This window comes from Dendrobates tinctorius, unplaced genomic scaffold (genome assembly GCF_039654945.1).
Source record: "Dendrobates tinctorius isolate UK_male_01 unplaced genomic scaffold, ASM3965494v1 ptg000008l, whole genome shotgun sequence".
Taxonomy (NCBI): Eukaryota; Metazoa; Chordata; class Amphibia; order Anura; family Dendrobatidae; genus Dendrobates; species Dendrobates tinctorius.
The window spans coordinates 45,273,259-45,290,828 of NW_027361676.1; the positions used below are offsets into that span (position 1 = coordinate 45,273,259).

Sequence of the window (17,570 nt, forward strand, 5' to 3'; positions counted from 1 at the left end):
TCCTTAGGACGGGAGTCACGTGCTGACCCTACACATCGGTATGTGACCCCTAAAACTTTCTTTTATATCTTTTCTTTCTATATACCTTGCTATTCCTTAACCTATACCCTTTTTCAGTGGTTACTATAGGTACTGTTCCAGCAGCTGGACTACAAAGGCAAACCTATACCACTTATACACACACCTCAAAACCAAGGATCTAGGTATTTATACCTTATGCCTTAACATTTCCAAGAGCACCCCTTACACACTGCCTCCTTAGATGACCTCACCTTTATTCCCACTCCACTTCACTGTCCCCTAATGCCCTTTCTCAACACTACCTACACATTCATGCTTTTCAACTCCTTACACCTTCACTCTATTCCTCTTTTCAACCTCTCACATGTTCACCGTATCATACCACAATACATACTCACTGGCCTCACATCATTATAGATCCATACACACCTTCACAAAGGATGTTTGACACTGTCCCCACCTTATGTATCACCTATCACTAGATTTTTGGTTTTATAATACTTTATAAAGTTTATTTATTGATTTTTGTTCTTTTATTGTATATATTGTAGTCATATCCCTGATGAAAGCTCGAGATGTAGAGCTGAAACGTTGGATTGTAACACCACCCTTTTTTGGATTGTAACACCACCCTTTTTTTTCACAATCAATAAAATCACAACAATTAAAGACTGTCGTTGAGAAGACTTTACTTTCATGTTATTAGTGTGCCGGGGTTACTCCTATACTTTGCTCTTATATCCAAGACATGTTCCCTCACTCTACGTCTGAATTCTCTTGACGTGAGACCAACATACTTCAAATTGCAGGGGCAACTAGCACAATAAATAAAAGCCGTGGTGGTGCACGTAATATGGTAGAGTATTTTAAATGTTCTATCCTCATCAGCATTTGAGAACTCACCACATCTCTCTATGTTAGGGCATGCAACACATGAACCACATGGTTTACATCCCCATTTTGGACCCCGTGATCCAAACACATTCTCCTTTTTCTTATTATAGTGACTATGTACTAACTTGTCACGGATGTTTTTGGATCTTCTATATGTAATAGCTGGCCTAGATGGCAAATATTGTGACAATATGGGGTCTATTTGTAGAACCCCCCAGTGTTTATTCAAAATCATGTTTATTTCACGCCATTTGCCATTGAAATCTTGTATATAGCGTACCTTATCAGAAATAAGTGCATCAGATCTGCGTTTATGTAGTGCCTCCAAACGATCTGTTCTTTTCGCACGCCAATACCCACGTTTTATACATGAAGAGGGGTATCCACGTTCTTGAAATCTAGTACTTAGGTCTTTACTCTGTTTTTCAAATGATTCCTCTCTCGAACAGATGCGTCGCATCCGTAAGAATTGTCCTATGGGTATACCACGAATAAGACTTCATTGATGGGATGATGAAAAATGTAACAGGCTATTCGTCGAGGTTGGCTTGCGGAAAACATCAGTATGTATAAATCCAGTATCATCAACCTGGAGCAAAACATCCAAAAATTCAATATTTGATCTTCCTGCTTTATATGTTAGACGCAGATTCAAATCGTTATCATTCAGATGGCTCATAAAGGTGTGAAGCTCATCCATAGAGCCCTGCCAAATACATAAAATATCATCGATGTATCTCCCCCAGTATTGCACTCTATCAGCCAATGGTGTAGAATCAGTTGTAAAGATATTTCTCTCCCACAGCCTCAGGAACAAATTAGCATATGAGGGCGCAAAGGCCGCCCCCATAGCGGTGCCCTGGAGCTGTAGGAAAAACTGATCTGAAAAAATAAAAAAATTATGAGTGAGTGCAAACTGGAGGAGGTCCACAATGAACTCACAAAACTCACCATCATCATTGGACATCATCAAAAACCGTTTAACCGCAGAAAGACCATCTTCATGTCTTATAGACGTGTAGAGAGATTCAATATCACAGGTCACAAGGATCAGGTTTTCCTCCAACTGAAGACCATCCATCTTACGTAAAACATCATTTGTATCCTTAAGGTAAGACGGTAAGGTTTCTACCAAGGGATGGAGAACAGAGTCAATCAACTTACAAATGGGTTCACTAAAGCTGTTATTGCCTGCCACAATCGGGCGGCCTGGTGGACAAGATACATTTTTATGTACCTTCGGAAGTATATAAAACGTAGCAATAGTCAGACACTCCACAATCAAATAGTCCATCTGTCTTTGACTAATAATCAAGGACTCAACAGCTCCTATCAATATAGTCTTCAACTGTGAACAAAAAGAAGTTAAAGGGTTAAAAGTAAGCCTCCTATAGCATCTGGTATCTTTCAATAGTTTATACACCTCCTTTTCGTACATTGTACAAGGCCAAATCACTGTATTACCACCTTTGTCAGATGGTTTTATGACTACATCAGTTCTAGCAGAAAGTTCTTTAATAGCTCTATTTTGAGCCGCAGTTAAATTGTAATCACAAATTTTAGTTGAAATATTTCTGAAATCAGAACTAACCAACTTCACAAATAGATCAATATTGGCACTTAAGGTCAAAGGTGGAAATTTCTTTGATTTTGGAACCAATGCCCTAGGAAACTTACTTCCAACTGCCGGTCCTTGCTCCAAAAGTAACTCATTAAGAGTTTCCAAAGCCTCCAATTCTGCTTCCGTATCCAAATTCCCCTTCTCCTTATTGGCAGATTTATGATGTAACTTTTTAAGGAGAAGTTTGCGTGCAAAAAGATGCAAATCTTTCAAGGCTGCAAAGGAGTCAAAGTTAGCAGTGGGTGAAAAACTAAGTCCTAACTCAAGGACCTCCCTTTGCTGAAATGTCAGTTCAACATCTGATAAATTAATTACCTTATTGGATGGTAGATCACTGGTACCAGGAACATCCTTCTTTCTCCTAGGGGATGTCTGTCCAGAATTATTTTTGCGTTTACGCGTCCTAGTATTATATGTTCTCCCAAATCCAGAGCTAGAAGATTCCATAGATGTAGATGAGGCTATGGATGAACTTCTCATCCTAAATCGTTTAGAGGGAAGTTTCCATTTGTACATCCTATTGTTCTCCATATCAGATAAATCCCTGGTATATTTTTTTGTTTTATTGTCCTTAATTTGTTTTTCCCAGGATACATGCAGATCTTCTAATTCCTTTTTAAATTTTTCCATCTCCCCAGATGTAGTCAATTTAATAAGATCCTTGTTCAGATCCTCTATTTCTTTTTCAAGTATAGGGAGAGACTGGGAATTATAATCAACGATCAAGGAAATAAATGAACGAGACCTTAAGTGCCAATATTGATCTATTTGTGAAGTTGGTTAGTTCTGATTTCAGAAATATTTCAACTAAAATTTGTGATTACAATTTAACTGCGGCTCAAAATAGAGCTATTAAAGAACTTTCTGCTAGAACTGATGTAGTCATAAAACCATCTGACAAAGGTGGTAATACAGTGATTTGGCCTTGTACAATGTACGAAAAGGAGGTGTATAAACTATTGAAAGATACCAGATGCTATAGGAGGCTTACTTTTAACCCTTTAACTTCTTTTTGTTCACAGTTGAAGACTATATTGATAGGAGCTGTTGAGTCCTTGATTATTAGTCAAAGACAGATGGACTATTTGATTGTGGAGTGTCCGACTATTGCTACGTTTTATATACTTCCGAAGGTACATAAAAATGTATCTTGTCCACCAGGCCGCCCGATTGTGGCAGGCAATAACAGCTTTAGTGAACCCATTTGTAAGTTGATTGACTCTGTTCTCCATCCCTTGGTAGAAACCTTACCGTCTTACCTTAAGGATACAAATGATGTTTTACGTAAGATGGATGGTCTTCAGTTGGAGGAAAACATGATCCTTGTGACCTGTGATATTGAATCTCTCTACACGTCTATAAGACATGAAGATGGTCTTTCTGCGGTTAAACGGTTTTTGATGATGTCCAATGATGATGGTGAGTTTTGTGAGTTCATTGTGGACCTCCTCCAGTTTGCACTCACTCATAATTTTTTTATTTTTTCAGATCAGTTTTTCCTACAGCTCCAGGGCACCGCTATGGGGGCGGCCTTTGCGCCCTCATATGCTAATTTGTTCCTGGGGCTGTCGGAGAGAAATATCTTTACAACTGATTCTACACCATTGGCTGATAGAGTGCAATACTGGGGGAGATACATCGATGATATTTTATGTATTTGGCAGGGCTCTATGGATGAGCTTCACACCTTTATGAGCCATCTGAATGATAACGATTTGAATCTGCGTCTAACATATAAAGCGGGAAGATCAAATATTGAATTTTTGGATGTTTTGCTCCAGGTTGATGATACTGGATTTATACATACTGATGTTTTCCGCAAGCCAACCTCGACGAATAGCCTGTTACATTTTTCATCATCCCATCAACGAAGTCTTATTCGTGGTATACCCATAGGACAATTCTTACGGATGCGACGCATCTGTTCGAGAGAGGAATCATTTGAAAAACAGAGTAAAGACCTAAGTACTAGATTTCAAGAACGTGGATACCCCTCTTCATGTATAAAACGTGGGTATTGGCATGCGAAAAGAACAGATCGTTTGGAGGCACTACATAAACGCAGATCTGACGCACTTATTTCTGATAAGGTACGCTATATACAAGATTTCAATGGCAAATGGCGTGAAATAAACATGATTTTGAATAAACACTGGGGGGTTCTACAAATAGACCCCATATTGTCACAATATTTGCCATCTCGGCCAGCTATTACATATAGAAGATCCAAAAACATCCGTGACAAGTTAGTACATAGTCACTATAATAAGAAAAAGGAGAATGTGTTTGGATCACGGGGTCCAAAATGGGGATGTAAACCATGTGGTTCATGTGTTGCATGCCCTAACATAGAGAGATGTGGTGAGTTCTCAAATGCTGATGAGGATAGAACATTTAAAATACTCTACCATATTGCGTGCACCACCACGGCTGTTATTTATTGTGCTAGTTGCCCCTGCAATTTGAAGTATGTTGGTCTCACGTCAAGAGAATTCAGACGTAGAGTGAGGGAACATGTCTTGGATATAAGAGCGGCACTAGATGTTTCTGATGTTGATTCACTAAAGACACTGCCAAGACATTTTAAACTGTTCCACGAGTGTAATGATTCTCTGTTAAGAGTGAGGGGGATTGATCATATTGCATTGAACATTAGGGGGGGAGATATTAAAAAACGTCTCGCACAAATTGAAGCCAAATGGATATTCAGGTTGGATACGATTGCACCTAGGGGTCTTAATGAACAACTATCTTTTAATGCGTTTTTATAATTGTTTTAACTTCTTTATTTTTGTCTTTGTTTCTTCTTTAGCTCGTACCCGGTCCTTGGATTTTCTTGAAAAGGAATGCATTTTGATTATACTGTACTTTGCACTTTATTATGTATTCATTATTTATTTATTATTATATTAATAAATTATAAAAAAATTTTGTATTATTATTGTGTTCACTTTAGCTCACTCGAGCGCACGTGTGATCACTACACTTTGCACTTTTGTTATAGGTTTATAAATTTTTTTTTTTTTTTTCTCATATATTTTTTTCACATTATTTCATTCCTTTTCTGTTTCTTGGTTTTGTTGTCCCACATATTTGATGTATGACTTATTGTTTCTTAGTCCACATGCCATCGGTAATTTACCATTGTTGCGTATTGATATGAGACTTAATTTTAGATTCATGTATATTAACATCTACTATTGATTCCGATGGACTACCCCATTTATTGTGTCTATATTTTGGTATAGGAGAGATGCTTTTTAGTTGTCATGCTATATGTCTTCACATTTGCCATAGAAAAGTTGCGATACGTCATATCCGGTTTTCCGTATATTGGCATTATAATAATCAATATTTTTTCCTTATTATCTATTTTCCTTATGTATTTAGTGTCTCCCATTGGTATTAATATGATACATTGGACTGAATTTGCTCTATTAGGGTACATATTAAGTTGGGGCTTTGCTATGGTATTTACAACTTCCGCCTCCCGGGGAGATTAAGGTGATGCACACTTCATCCCAGGATGTTTTGATAGCGAAACGTCACTTCCGGTTTCGGGAACATTGATCCGGTTTGCGCTGCATACTTCCTGTTATTGCAGCATAAGACGTGTCTTCCGGGTCCCGCGATATCGGCGGTGGCGTGCGTTCCACTGTGGAACGCATCATATGGGATGTGATGTGCGCCTTGTCAATATATATATATATTTTTGAGTTTGTTTTGATTGTGCCATTTTACTGGAATGTATCACTCTGTTTTTAGGATCGGATCACCAAAATTATTAATGCTTTAGTTAATTAATTAAATTGTGGGAACCATTGTTTTCTATTGGACCGTGTAACATATAAAAACTTCCCCATATTCATTGTCACTTCACTCCTTGAGAAAGCCACATCAGGCGAAACGTACGTTGGAGTTGGAGAGGCATTGGGCACTTTATACTGGTATATATATCTTATTCACATATTATGTATTTTTATTCAGATGTATCTGCTCACTGCACTTTATGCTTTGTTCTATGAAGATTGTATGTTATTTAAATACATTTGCCCTAAGTCTACCATGTAACGCCTTATGTTTATAGTATTATATCTGTCTATTTTGCTGGTTTTATCCCTTGTCTTTTTTAAATAGTATTCAATAAAATATTTTATTATTCCATACATTTTGGTTTTGTATTTGGGGTTATTCGTTTATCTTTGTAGGTGTAATCAGTTATATTATGAATATCCCCTTGTGATATTTACCGGGTGAGGGATCTCACCAATTTGTTGATATATATGTAAACCATGTGTCATTTCATGTCGGGCAGGCGAATAAATATCCAAAAGCCGGCAAATGTTTCTGCGGCTATTCTGCTTTGATGAACTGTATGAATTAGAAATATATGTATAAATGTGTCTCTATGACATGTATAAAATATATACTGTACATATATATATATGTGTCTAGATATGTTCATTCTTTCTTTATTTAACCGGTCTCTGTGATTTTACTGTATTGGAATAAAGAATTGCTGGCTTTTGCTAAAGGACACCGGGTGCGATTTTATCGCAACTCACACATCGGGTCCGTTTTTAGTCCCATTTTTTCTCGCCCCCGAAAATCGGTGACAATTGCACCATGCTGCGATTGTCTCGGTCAGAGGATCGGATGCGATAAAAAAAAAAAAAAATCGCATGATGTGAGCTGCCCCATAGAATAACATGGGTTCGAATGCAATGCGATTTTTTATCGCATTGCATTCGTCCGTTTTATTCGCCAGTGTGACCCCGGCCTAATACGTATAGTTGCTTCAGAAGTTTTTAGTTTTACGATTGCTACCTCCAAGAGATAAAACTAGAGTTCCTATACTCTTCCTCTCTTAAGAAATTATTTGCATATTTTAACTCCTAAGAAGAATTTCATGACCTCAAAATATTCTTACCCTAAATTGGCACTCTCCTTAAGGAGAAACATTACCCCTGATGCACAAAATAAGAAGGTAGTTTGTTTTAAGCTACTGTCACACTTAGTGATGTACCAGCCATCCCGACCAGCGATATGACGCGGTCAGGATCGCTGGTGCATCGCTAAGTGGTCGCTAGTGAGCTGCCACACAGGCAGATCTCACTAGTGACATCGCTGGGGACGGGGGGGTCGCTACTTACCTGTCACACTAGGCGATCCTGTGTCCTCCCTCCCAGCTCCACGCGTCGCTTGTCGCTACAGCAGGAAGCACCGCAGGAAGCTGACGACGAGAAACAGTCCAGCCTGTTCTCGCGCGATTAGCGATAACCAGCAGGGGAGCGGGTTGTAGGTAAGTATCACACACAGCGATATCGCTAGCAATATCGCATTAACGTCACAAGTTATAGCGATATCACTTAGTGTGACAGTACCCTTATTCATAAGTATAAAAAGTATGCTAAAGTGCACAAAACATCATAAAGTAAACCCAACTCATGTTTCACTTGATGTCTTTCTCTTAAGAAATCCTAAAGGCACAGTATGGAAAAGGACAATGGGGAAGATTTACCATCCAAAGTTAGCGTTAGCTATAATTTTTGGTGAAAATACACCAGTATTTTGGATATTGCTTTTTGTTGTGATCCACAAAGGATAAAGTTAGGCAAAAGTGCCTAAAAATGCATCAAATTTGTTATCCTGCATAGGCAGTGGTGATAAATTTGCCACATATTCACACTGTCTATATATTAGACTGGATTCGTAAATCCACTCCACTAATTATGGTGGCTTATATTCTGTAGATTATATAGGCTATCACAATATCTGCTGTCACAAGCCCAGTTTTTATCAGATCAATGAGTAAAAATGAGCTACAAGTGTTAACATCAAAAACCGTATCAAAATTTATTAAATAGCAATCAGAAGGTTAAAAAACAAAACCATCACAAAGGTATGTAACACTGAGGACACAAGGTGGTAGCAACATGGGTGAGGATCACCCTTCAAATAGGAAAATCACAATAATGGCATAGTACCGTGAGTTGGCAACAAGGAGAGCCTAAGTACTAACATAAACCCTCTCCTACTGTATCCTCACCCATCCCTATAGACTGTGAGCCCTCGCGGGCAGGGACCCCTCTCCTTATGTACTTGTGTGTCCCTTGTCTTACACATGTTTATTATACTTGTCTATATTTCCCCTTTTCATATGTAAAGCACCATGGAATAAATGGCGCTATATAAATGCATAATAATAATAATAATAATAATAATAATAATAATAATAAACACATATCAAAAGATCAACTAGTAACACAATCATATCCATAGGCTTACCAATTGAACGATGAAGAAGAGAAGGGTGACCCCCGATAGGATTGGAACCCCGACGCGCATTTCACTGTCTAGGGTACAGCTTTCTCAAGGGGACACTTGTAGCTAATTTTTTTCACTGATCTTACATGTTTTGCTTTGAGTGTGTCATGATCCAGAGTGGATCTGACAGTTTAAATGGATAAGTGAACTTTATTTCCTTTGGCTAGGTGCCAAAGTGATGTGATTGCCCCCGGTGGCCATTAGAATTATTACACATGGTGTTGTTCATTCTAAGTTGCCCCGGTGGTGGTGAGCGGTAGTGCACTTTAGTTTCTTTGGTTTAATGTGCACTTAATTACAAATGAGGTGTTAGGCTCTATAAAAGAGAGTCAGGTGTGTTCAATCACTGTTAGTGATATTGTGTTCGTCATTTGGGAAGCAAGCCTGGGTGAGGAAGGAGCTGAACATGAGTCCTGCGCAGCCCAGCCAGAGGGGACGAGTGGCAGCTATGTGGTCTGCAAGAAGGGCTGGCATGGCTTGGTGGAGTCACAGTTTATGGTGTCACCAGAAATTGTTTGCATGGCTTGGTGGAGTGGCGACTATGGAGAGAGTTGCACTCAGCATGCGGGACTTGGTTGTTGAGAGCTGGACTCAAGCATGCTTGACTTTTTGGGCAGGAGCTGAACTCATCTTTGGGACTCTGTTACTGGATTTCTGCAATTGGTGGTGGACTCTGCTCCAAGGCTGCACTATGGTGAAGGATCCAGTTATGGTGTTGGATCCGGGTGGAGGAGAAGATGCACACAGGTGGTGGGCTCTGTTGCTAGGAGCGTGCGCAACAGATCAAAGCTAAATGGTGTTTCCCCTGTATTGTCATTTTCCCTCATGTGTGTTTAGTGCAGTGGTGGGATTAGTTTCCGCACCGACCAATTCCCTAGTGAGGATTTAGGTTCAGGATGAGCTAGGGTTTTTAGGTTCTTGTGCGTCGCTCGGTGCGGAACCAGCATAGGGAACGTTAGGAGTGCAGGGACACTGGCTCAGGGGAGTACAGGAGGTCTCCACTTCCCTATTCCCTATGTCATGTCGGACACTGTTCACACCAGGGTGTCCGGCAGACAGCGGTAATACCCTATTCCAGTACAGTATTGTCATGTCGGACACTGTTCACACCAGGGTGTCCGGCAGACAGCGGTAATACCCTATTCCACAACAGTATGCTCAGGGACTTTGTTGGGTATTCTGTTCCAGTCGGGATAGGGTTAACCAGGTTGTCATGCTGGCTGAGGGCTGGGCCACGCCTTTGGTCTTTAAATAGTCCATCCTGACTATGGGCGTCGCCGACTATAGCTTTTGCCTAGTGCTAGCAATACCGGTCAGCAGTGGTGGTTTTGGAGCGTCTGATATCTGGTGCAGTATACAGTGGGGCAAAAAAGTATTTAGTCAGTCAGCAATAGTGCAAGTTCCACCACTTAAAAAGATGAGAGGCGTCTGTAATTTACATCATAGGTAGACCTCAACTATGGGAGACAAACTGAGAAAAAAAAATCCAGAAAATCACATTGTCTGGTTTTTTTTCATTTTATTTGCATATTATGGTGGAAAATAAGTATTTGGTCAGAAACAAGCAATCAAGATTTCTGGCTCTCACAGACCTGTAACTTCTTCTTTAAGAGTCTCCTCTTTCCTCCACTCATTACCTGTAGTAATGGCACCTGTTTAAACTTGTTATCAGTATAAAAAGACACCTGTGCACACCCTCAAACAGTCTGACTCCAAACTCCACTATGGTGAAGACCAAAGAGCTGTCAAAGGACACCAGAAACAAAATTGTAGCCCTGCACCAGGCTGGGAAGACTGAATCTGCAATAGCCAACCAGCTTGGAGTGAAGAAATCAACTGTGGGAGCAATAATTAGAAAATGGAAGACATACAAGACCACTGATAATCTCCCTCGATCTGGTGCTCCACGCAAAATCCCACCCCTTGGGGTCAGAATGATCACAAGAACGGTGAGCAAAAATCCCAGAACCACGCGGGGGGGACCTAGTGAATGAACTGCAGAGAGCTGGGACCAATGTAACAAGGCCTACCATAAGTAACACACTACGCCACCATGGACTCAGATCCTGCAGTGCCAGACGTGTCCCACTGCTTAAGCCTGTACATGTCCGGGCCCGTCTGAAGTTTGCTAGAGAGCATTTGGATGATCCAGAGGAGTTTTGGGAGAATGTCCTATGGTCTGATGAAACCAAACTGGAACTGTTTGGTAGAAACACAACTTGTCGTGTTTGGAGGAAAAAGAATACTGAGTTGCATCCATCAAACACCATACCTACTGTAAAGCATGGTGGTGGAAACATCATGCTTTGGGGCTGTTTCTCTGCAAAGGGGCCAGGACGACTGATCCGGGTACATGAAAGAATGAATGGGGCCATGTATCGTGAGATTTTGAGTGAAAACCTCCTTCCATCAGCAAGGGCATTGAAGATGAAACGTGGCTGGGTCTTTCAACATGACAATGATCCAAAGCACACCGCCAGGGCAATGAAGGAGTGGCTTCGTAAGAAGCATTTCAAGGTCCTGGAGTGGCCTAGCCAGTCTCCAGATCTCAACCCTATAGAAAACCTTTGGAGGGAGTTGAAAGTCCGTGTTGCCAAGCGAAAAGCCAAAAACATCACTGCTCTAGAGGAGATCTGCATGGAGGAATGGGCCAACATACCAACAACAGTGTGTGGCAACCTTGTGAAGACTTACAGAAAACGTTTGACCTCTGTCATTGCCAACAAAGGATATATCACAAAGTATTGAGATGAAATTTTGTTTCTGACCAAATACTTATTTTCCACCATAATATGCAAATAAAATGAAAAAAAAACAGACAATGTGATTTTCTGGATTTTTTTTTCTCAGTTTGTCTACCATAGTTGAGGTCTACCTATGAGGTAAATTATAGACGCCTCTCATCTTTTTAAGTGGTGGAACTTGCACTATTGCTGACTGACTAAATACTTTTTTGCCCCACTGTATCTCTCAGTTGTTCTTTCTCCTATCTGTTATATATATATATATATATTTGGTTGCCCTTGCACATTATTGTATTCCCTTGTGTATTAACGGTGTGGTGTTTCTTTTACCCCTGTCCATACGTATTTGTGGGGTCTGGTGTCTGGTCCCCTCACTGGGTGGAGGGTGGTGGGTTCAGCTTAGGGCTGGACAGGAGACAGGGACAGGGTGGAGGCCCAGGCAGGCACACCTTCAGTGTAAACCCTGGGTTGAGGGACAGACAGGGTTTTCCCTAGTCTGAGGGACACCGCAGGGGTCCCAGGGTTTTAGCCTAAAGTAACCTAGTCGGCCCAAATACTAAAGTAAAAAAAAAAAAATAAAAAAAAAAAGTATAGATAGGGAATATAGGGGTTACTTACAATGGATCCTATACTTTCCCTAACCAAGCAGCTGGAGGCTCTATCCATACAGGTCACTGAACTTAGGGGGGCGGTCCAGCAACAAGGCCTGTCAGCTCCTGCAGTACCTGCTGAGGCTGCAGCCAGGGCAGCTGAACCCAAGTTTCCCCTTCCTGAACGATTTGCTGGTGATCGTGGTAAGTTCACGGTTTTTCATGAATCATGCAAATTGTATTTCCGTATGCGTCCACATTCCTCAGGTAATGAGGCTCAACGCTTGGGCTTGGTGATTTCTTTGCTGAGTGGTGACCCACAGGCTTGGGCCTTTTTACTCCCTTCTGACTCACCGGCATTTGAGTCTGTAGATTTTTTTTTCTCTGCTCTGGGTTTGATCTATGACGATCCGGATAGATTAAACTTAGCAGAGTCTAAGATACGCTCACTACTCCAGGGTGAGCGACCAGCTGAGGATTACTGCATGGAATTCCGGCGCTGGGCGGTGGACACGCAGTGGAATGACCCTGCACTTAGAAGTCAATTTTTGCATGGGGTTTCTGGAAGGGTTAAACAGACTCTCCTAATGTACGAGACTCCCGCCTCTCTGGAGGCTGCGATGGCACTTGTAGTACGCATAGACCGCCGTCTCCGTCAGGGGGCGCTGGTTTCGTTGCCTCCGGGAGGTGGGGGAGTTGTAGGTGAGGTTGCCTCGGGTGAATCCGTGGAACCCATGCAGATCGCTGGTATAGCACAGTCACCGAGTAACAAGCCTAAAACGTCCTTGGCACAGAAGGCAGGGGGTTTGTTTTTTTTGTGGCAAAGGAGGACATTTTATTAACGCTTGCCCCCTGGTACCTAAGAAGGGCGCGCCGGCGGAAAACTGATAGGCTCAGAGGGTTTGGAGGAGTCTAGTCTGAGCCTTTGTGTATCCTCCGCCATGGTTTCCCAGTGTATGCTCCCTGCTAGGGTAGCACTTGGGGGGCAAATGCTCTCTATTACAGTGTTTGTTGATAGTGGCTCAGCTGCCAATCTCATTGATGAGAAGTTCGCGCATACAGCGGGATTTCCGGTGGAGAAATTGCCGAACCCCATCCGGGTGGTTACCATCAATGCTTCCCCATTGTCTCAAGGGGAGATCACAGAGTGTGTGTTGGATATACAACTCCACATTGGAGTATTACACTCAGAGCGGGTAACTTGTAAGGTGCTTAGTAACTTACCGGCTCAGATGGTTCTGGGCTTTCCATGGTTATCAATGCATAATCCTGTTATTGATTGGAAGACCCAGGACATAATTCAGTGGAGCAGGGAGTGTCAGGAGAGGTGCCTGGCTACATGTATTTCCGCTTTGACTCCCAGTATCCCGGAGCCGTTGCTGGACTATGCGGATGTATTTTCTGAGAAAGGTTGTTCAGAACTACCACCGCATCGCCCCTATGACTGTGCTATTAGGTTGAAACCAGGGGCCAAGTTACCTAAAGCTAGAATGTTTAATATCTCAGGTCCCGAGAGGATAGCTCTCAAGGAGTACATTGCGGATAGTCTGAGCAAGGGTCATATTAGACCTTCCTCTTCTCCTCTGGCTGCTGGCTTCTTCTTTGTTAAAAGAAGGATGGCGGTTTACGCCCGTGTCTGGATTTCAGAGAACTCAACCAGATTACGGTTTGTGATCCTTACCCTATGCCACTTATACCCGATTTGTTCAACCAAGTGGTTGGTGCCAAGTGGTTCTCCAAACTGGACCTCAGGGGGTCGTACAATCTTCTAAGAGTCCGTCAGGGGGATGAGTGGAAGATGGCATTCAATACCCCTGAGGGTCACTTTGAGAGTTTGGTAATGCCGTTTGGGTTGACTATGGCACCAGCGGTCTTTCAACATTTCATAAATGATGTCTTCTCTCATTTGTTGGGGAGATTTGTTATAATTTATCTAGACGACATCCTCATTTTCTCTCGCGACCATGATACACATATAGAGCATGTTAGACAGGTCCTGCAGTTGCTCAGAGAGAACAGGCTCTATGTCAAGCTTGAAAAATGTGTGTCTGTCGTACAGGAGCTACTGTTCTTGGGTTATATAATCTCCGCCTCAGGGTTTAAGATGGACACCGCAAAGGTGCAGGCGGTACTACATTGGGATCGGCCTGATAATCTTAAGGCGCTTCAGCGATTTCTTGGCTTCTCCAATTACTATAGGAAATTTATTAAGAATTTCTCTATGATTGCCAAACCACTTACTGACATGACTAAGAAGGGTACCGACTTTTCTGACTGGTCTGAGCCTGCGGTACAGGCGTTTGAATTCCTCAAGAATAGTTTTGCCTCAGCGCCCATTCTTGTGCAGCCCGATGTCTCCTTACCGTTTGTCGTGGAGGTGGATGCGTCGGAGGTTGGAGTGGGGGCTGTACTGTCTCACGGCCCATCTTGGGCCAAGTTGCATCCGTGTGCCTACTTCTCCAAGAAGCTGTCGCCTGCGGAGCGTAATTATGATATTGGCAACAGGGAATTGTTGGCCATCAAATTGGCATTTGAGGAGTGGCGACACTTCTTGGAGGGGGCTGTTCATCAGATTACTGTGATAACCGACCATAAGAATTTGCTTTATTTAGAATCTGCTAAGCGCCTGTCCTCCAGACAGGCTCGCTGGGCATTATTCTTCACCCGGTTCAACTTCATTGTTACCTATCGACCTGGTTCGAAGAATATTAAGGCAGACGCTTTGTCCAGGTGTTTTCCTGGTGGAGAGTTATGTGAAGAGCAGGTGCCTATTCTCCAAAAGGGTGTGGTGGTATCTGCCATCACGACAGAAATTGAGGCAGAGATTGCGGAGGCTCAGGAGGAGGTACCGCCAGTGTAGCCTGCTAATAAATCTTATGTGCCACTACATCTATGCTCTAGAGTGTTAGGCGAACATCACGACACGGTACTGGCAGGTCATCCAGGGGTTAAGAGCACTCTGGAACTGGTATCGCGTCGTTTTTGGTGGCCTAAAATCCGGCAGGATGTGGCCTCATATGTGTCTGCCTGTACCACGTGCGCACGGGCCAAGACTCCTCGTAGGTTGCAGCCTCTCGGGGTGTCCAGTAAGCCATGGACTGAGATTTCCATGGATTTTATTACAGACTTGCCTGCCTCGGCGGGGAACTCGGTCATTTTGGTAATTGTTGATAGGTTCTCCAAAATGTCACATTTCGTTGCTTTACCATCTTTGCCCAATGCTAAGACTCTTGCTCAGATATTTATTCGCGAGGTGGTCAGACTTCATGGTGTCCCGTCTGACATTGTGTCTGATCGAGGTATGCAGTTTGTGGCAAAGTTTTGGAGAGCTTTTTGTTCTCGCCTTGGGTTCAAATTATCTCATTCATCGGCTTTCCACCCTCAGTCGAATGGGCAGACTGAGCGGATGAACCAAAACCTGGAGCAATACTTGCGCTGCTTTGTTTCCGACAATCAGGAAGAGTGGTCAGCGTTTCTTCCTCTGGCAGAATTCGCAATAAACAACCATTGCCAGGAATCGTCTGGGGAATCTCCTTTTTTTTGTGTGTATGGTCAACATCCTCAATTTTGTACCTTGCGTCAGGGGTGCTCGGTTGGCGTCCCTGAGGAGGACCAGTTGGGAGCTCAATTGTCGTCTGTTTGGAGGAGAGTCAAGCAGCGCTTGTTGAAGGTGGGTTCCAGGTACAAACGGGTGGCTGACTGCAGACGTGTGCCAGGTCCAGACCTGTGTGTGGGTGATTGGGTGTGGTTATCTACAAGGAACATCAAGCTCAAGATACCGTCACTTAAGTTGGGTCCCAGGTTCATTGGCCCATTTAGGATCTCCGCAGTGATCAACCCCGTGGCATTTCGTTTGGAGTTGCCGGCTGTGTATAAGATTCATAATGTGTTTCACAAAGCATTGCTAAAAAAGGTCGTGGGTTTGGTGGATGGTTCTCCCGGGCCACCACCTCCCGTCTTGGTGGATGGCGCGTTGGAATTTGAGGTGTCCAAAGTGGTGGAATCATAGAATCATAGAATCGTAGAGTTGGAAGGGACCTCCTGGGCCATCTGGTCCAACCCCCTGCTCAAAGCAGGATTCGCTAAATCATCCCAGTCAGATGTCTGTCCAGCCTCTGTTTGAAGACTTCCATTGAAGGAGAACTCACCACTTCTCGTGGCAGCCTGTTCCACTCATTGTTCACTCTAACTGTCAAAAAGTTTTTTCTAATATCTAATCTGTGTCTCCTCCCATTCAGTTTCATCCCATTGCTTCTAGTCTTTCCTTGTGCAAATGAGAATAAAGTTGATCCTTCTACAATGTGACAGCCCTTTAGATATTTGTAGACAGCTATTAAGTCTCCTCTCAGTCTTCTCTTTTGCAAACTAAACATTCCCAAATCCTGCAACCTTTCCTCATAAGACAGGGTTTGCAGACCGGTCACCATTCTGGTCGCTCTTTTCTGAACTTGCTCCAGTTTGTTGATGTCTTTTTTAAAATGTGGTGCCCAAAACTGGACACAATATTCCAGATGAGGTCTGACCAAAGAGGAGTAGAGGGAAATAATGACTTCACGTGATCTAGACTGTATGCTTCTGTTAATACATCCTAGAATTGCATTTGCCTTTTTTGCTGCTGCATCACACTGTTGACTCATATTCAGTCTGTGATCTATTAGTATACCCAAGTCTTTTTCACATGTGCTGTCACTTAGCCCTATTCCTCCCATTCTATATATGCTTTTTTCATTTTTATTGCCCAGATGTAGTACTTTGCATTTCTCCCTGTTAAAAACCATTCTGTTAGTTGCTGCCCACTTCTCCAGTTTATTTAAATCTTGTTGAATCCTCTCTCTCTCTTCTCTAGTATTAGCTATCCCTCCTAGCTTTGTGTCATCAGCAAATTTAATCAGTTTACCCTCAATTCCTTCATCTAAATCGTTGATAAAGATGTTGAACAATACAGGGCCCAGGGCAGAGCCCTGTGGTGGACTCTAGGGTTGTGCGTCGCACTCTACAGTACCTGGTCCACTGGCGTGGCTATGGTCCTGAGGAGAGGACATGGGTGCCGGCCTCAGACATTCATGCTGATCGACTGGTTACTATGTTCCATCGTCGCCATCCGGACAAGCCAGGTCCTCGACATGGTGAGGTTCCGGAGGTCCCTCGTAGAAGGCGGGGTACTGTCATGTCGGACACTGTTCACACCAGGGTGTCTGGCAGACAGCGGTAATACCCTATTCCACTACAGTATTGTCATGTCGGACACTGTTCACACCAGGGTGTCCGGCAGACAGCGGTAATACCCTATTCCACTACAGTATGCTCAGGGACTTTGTTGGGTATTCTGTTCCAGTCGGGATAGGGTTAACCAGGTTGTCATGCTGGCTGAGG

General features: G+C 42.7%; 1 protein-coding gene across 1 annotated transcript in view; it reads left to right on the forward strand.

The window, feature by feature from the left end:
- The window catches only part of GALNTL6 (polypeptide N-acetylgalactosaminyltransferase like 6), a 3,047,192-nt gene that overhangs the window by 211,930 nt on the left and 2,817,692 nt on the right, over positions 1–17,570 (forward strand). The window lies entirely within an intron of this gene.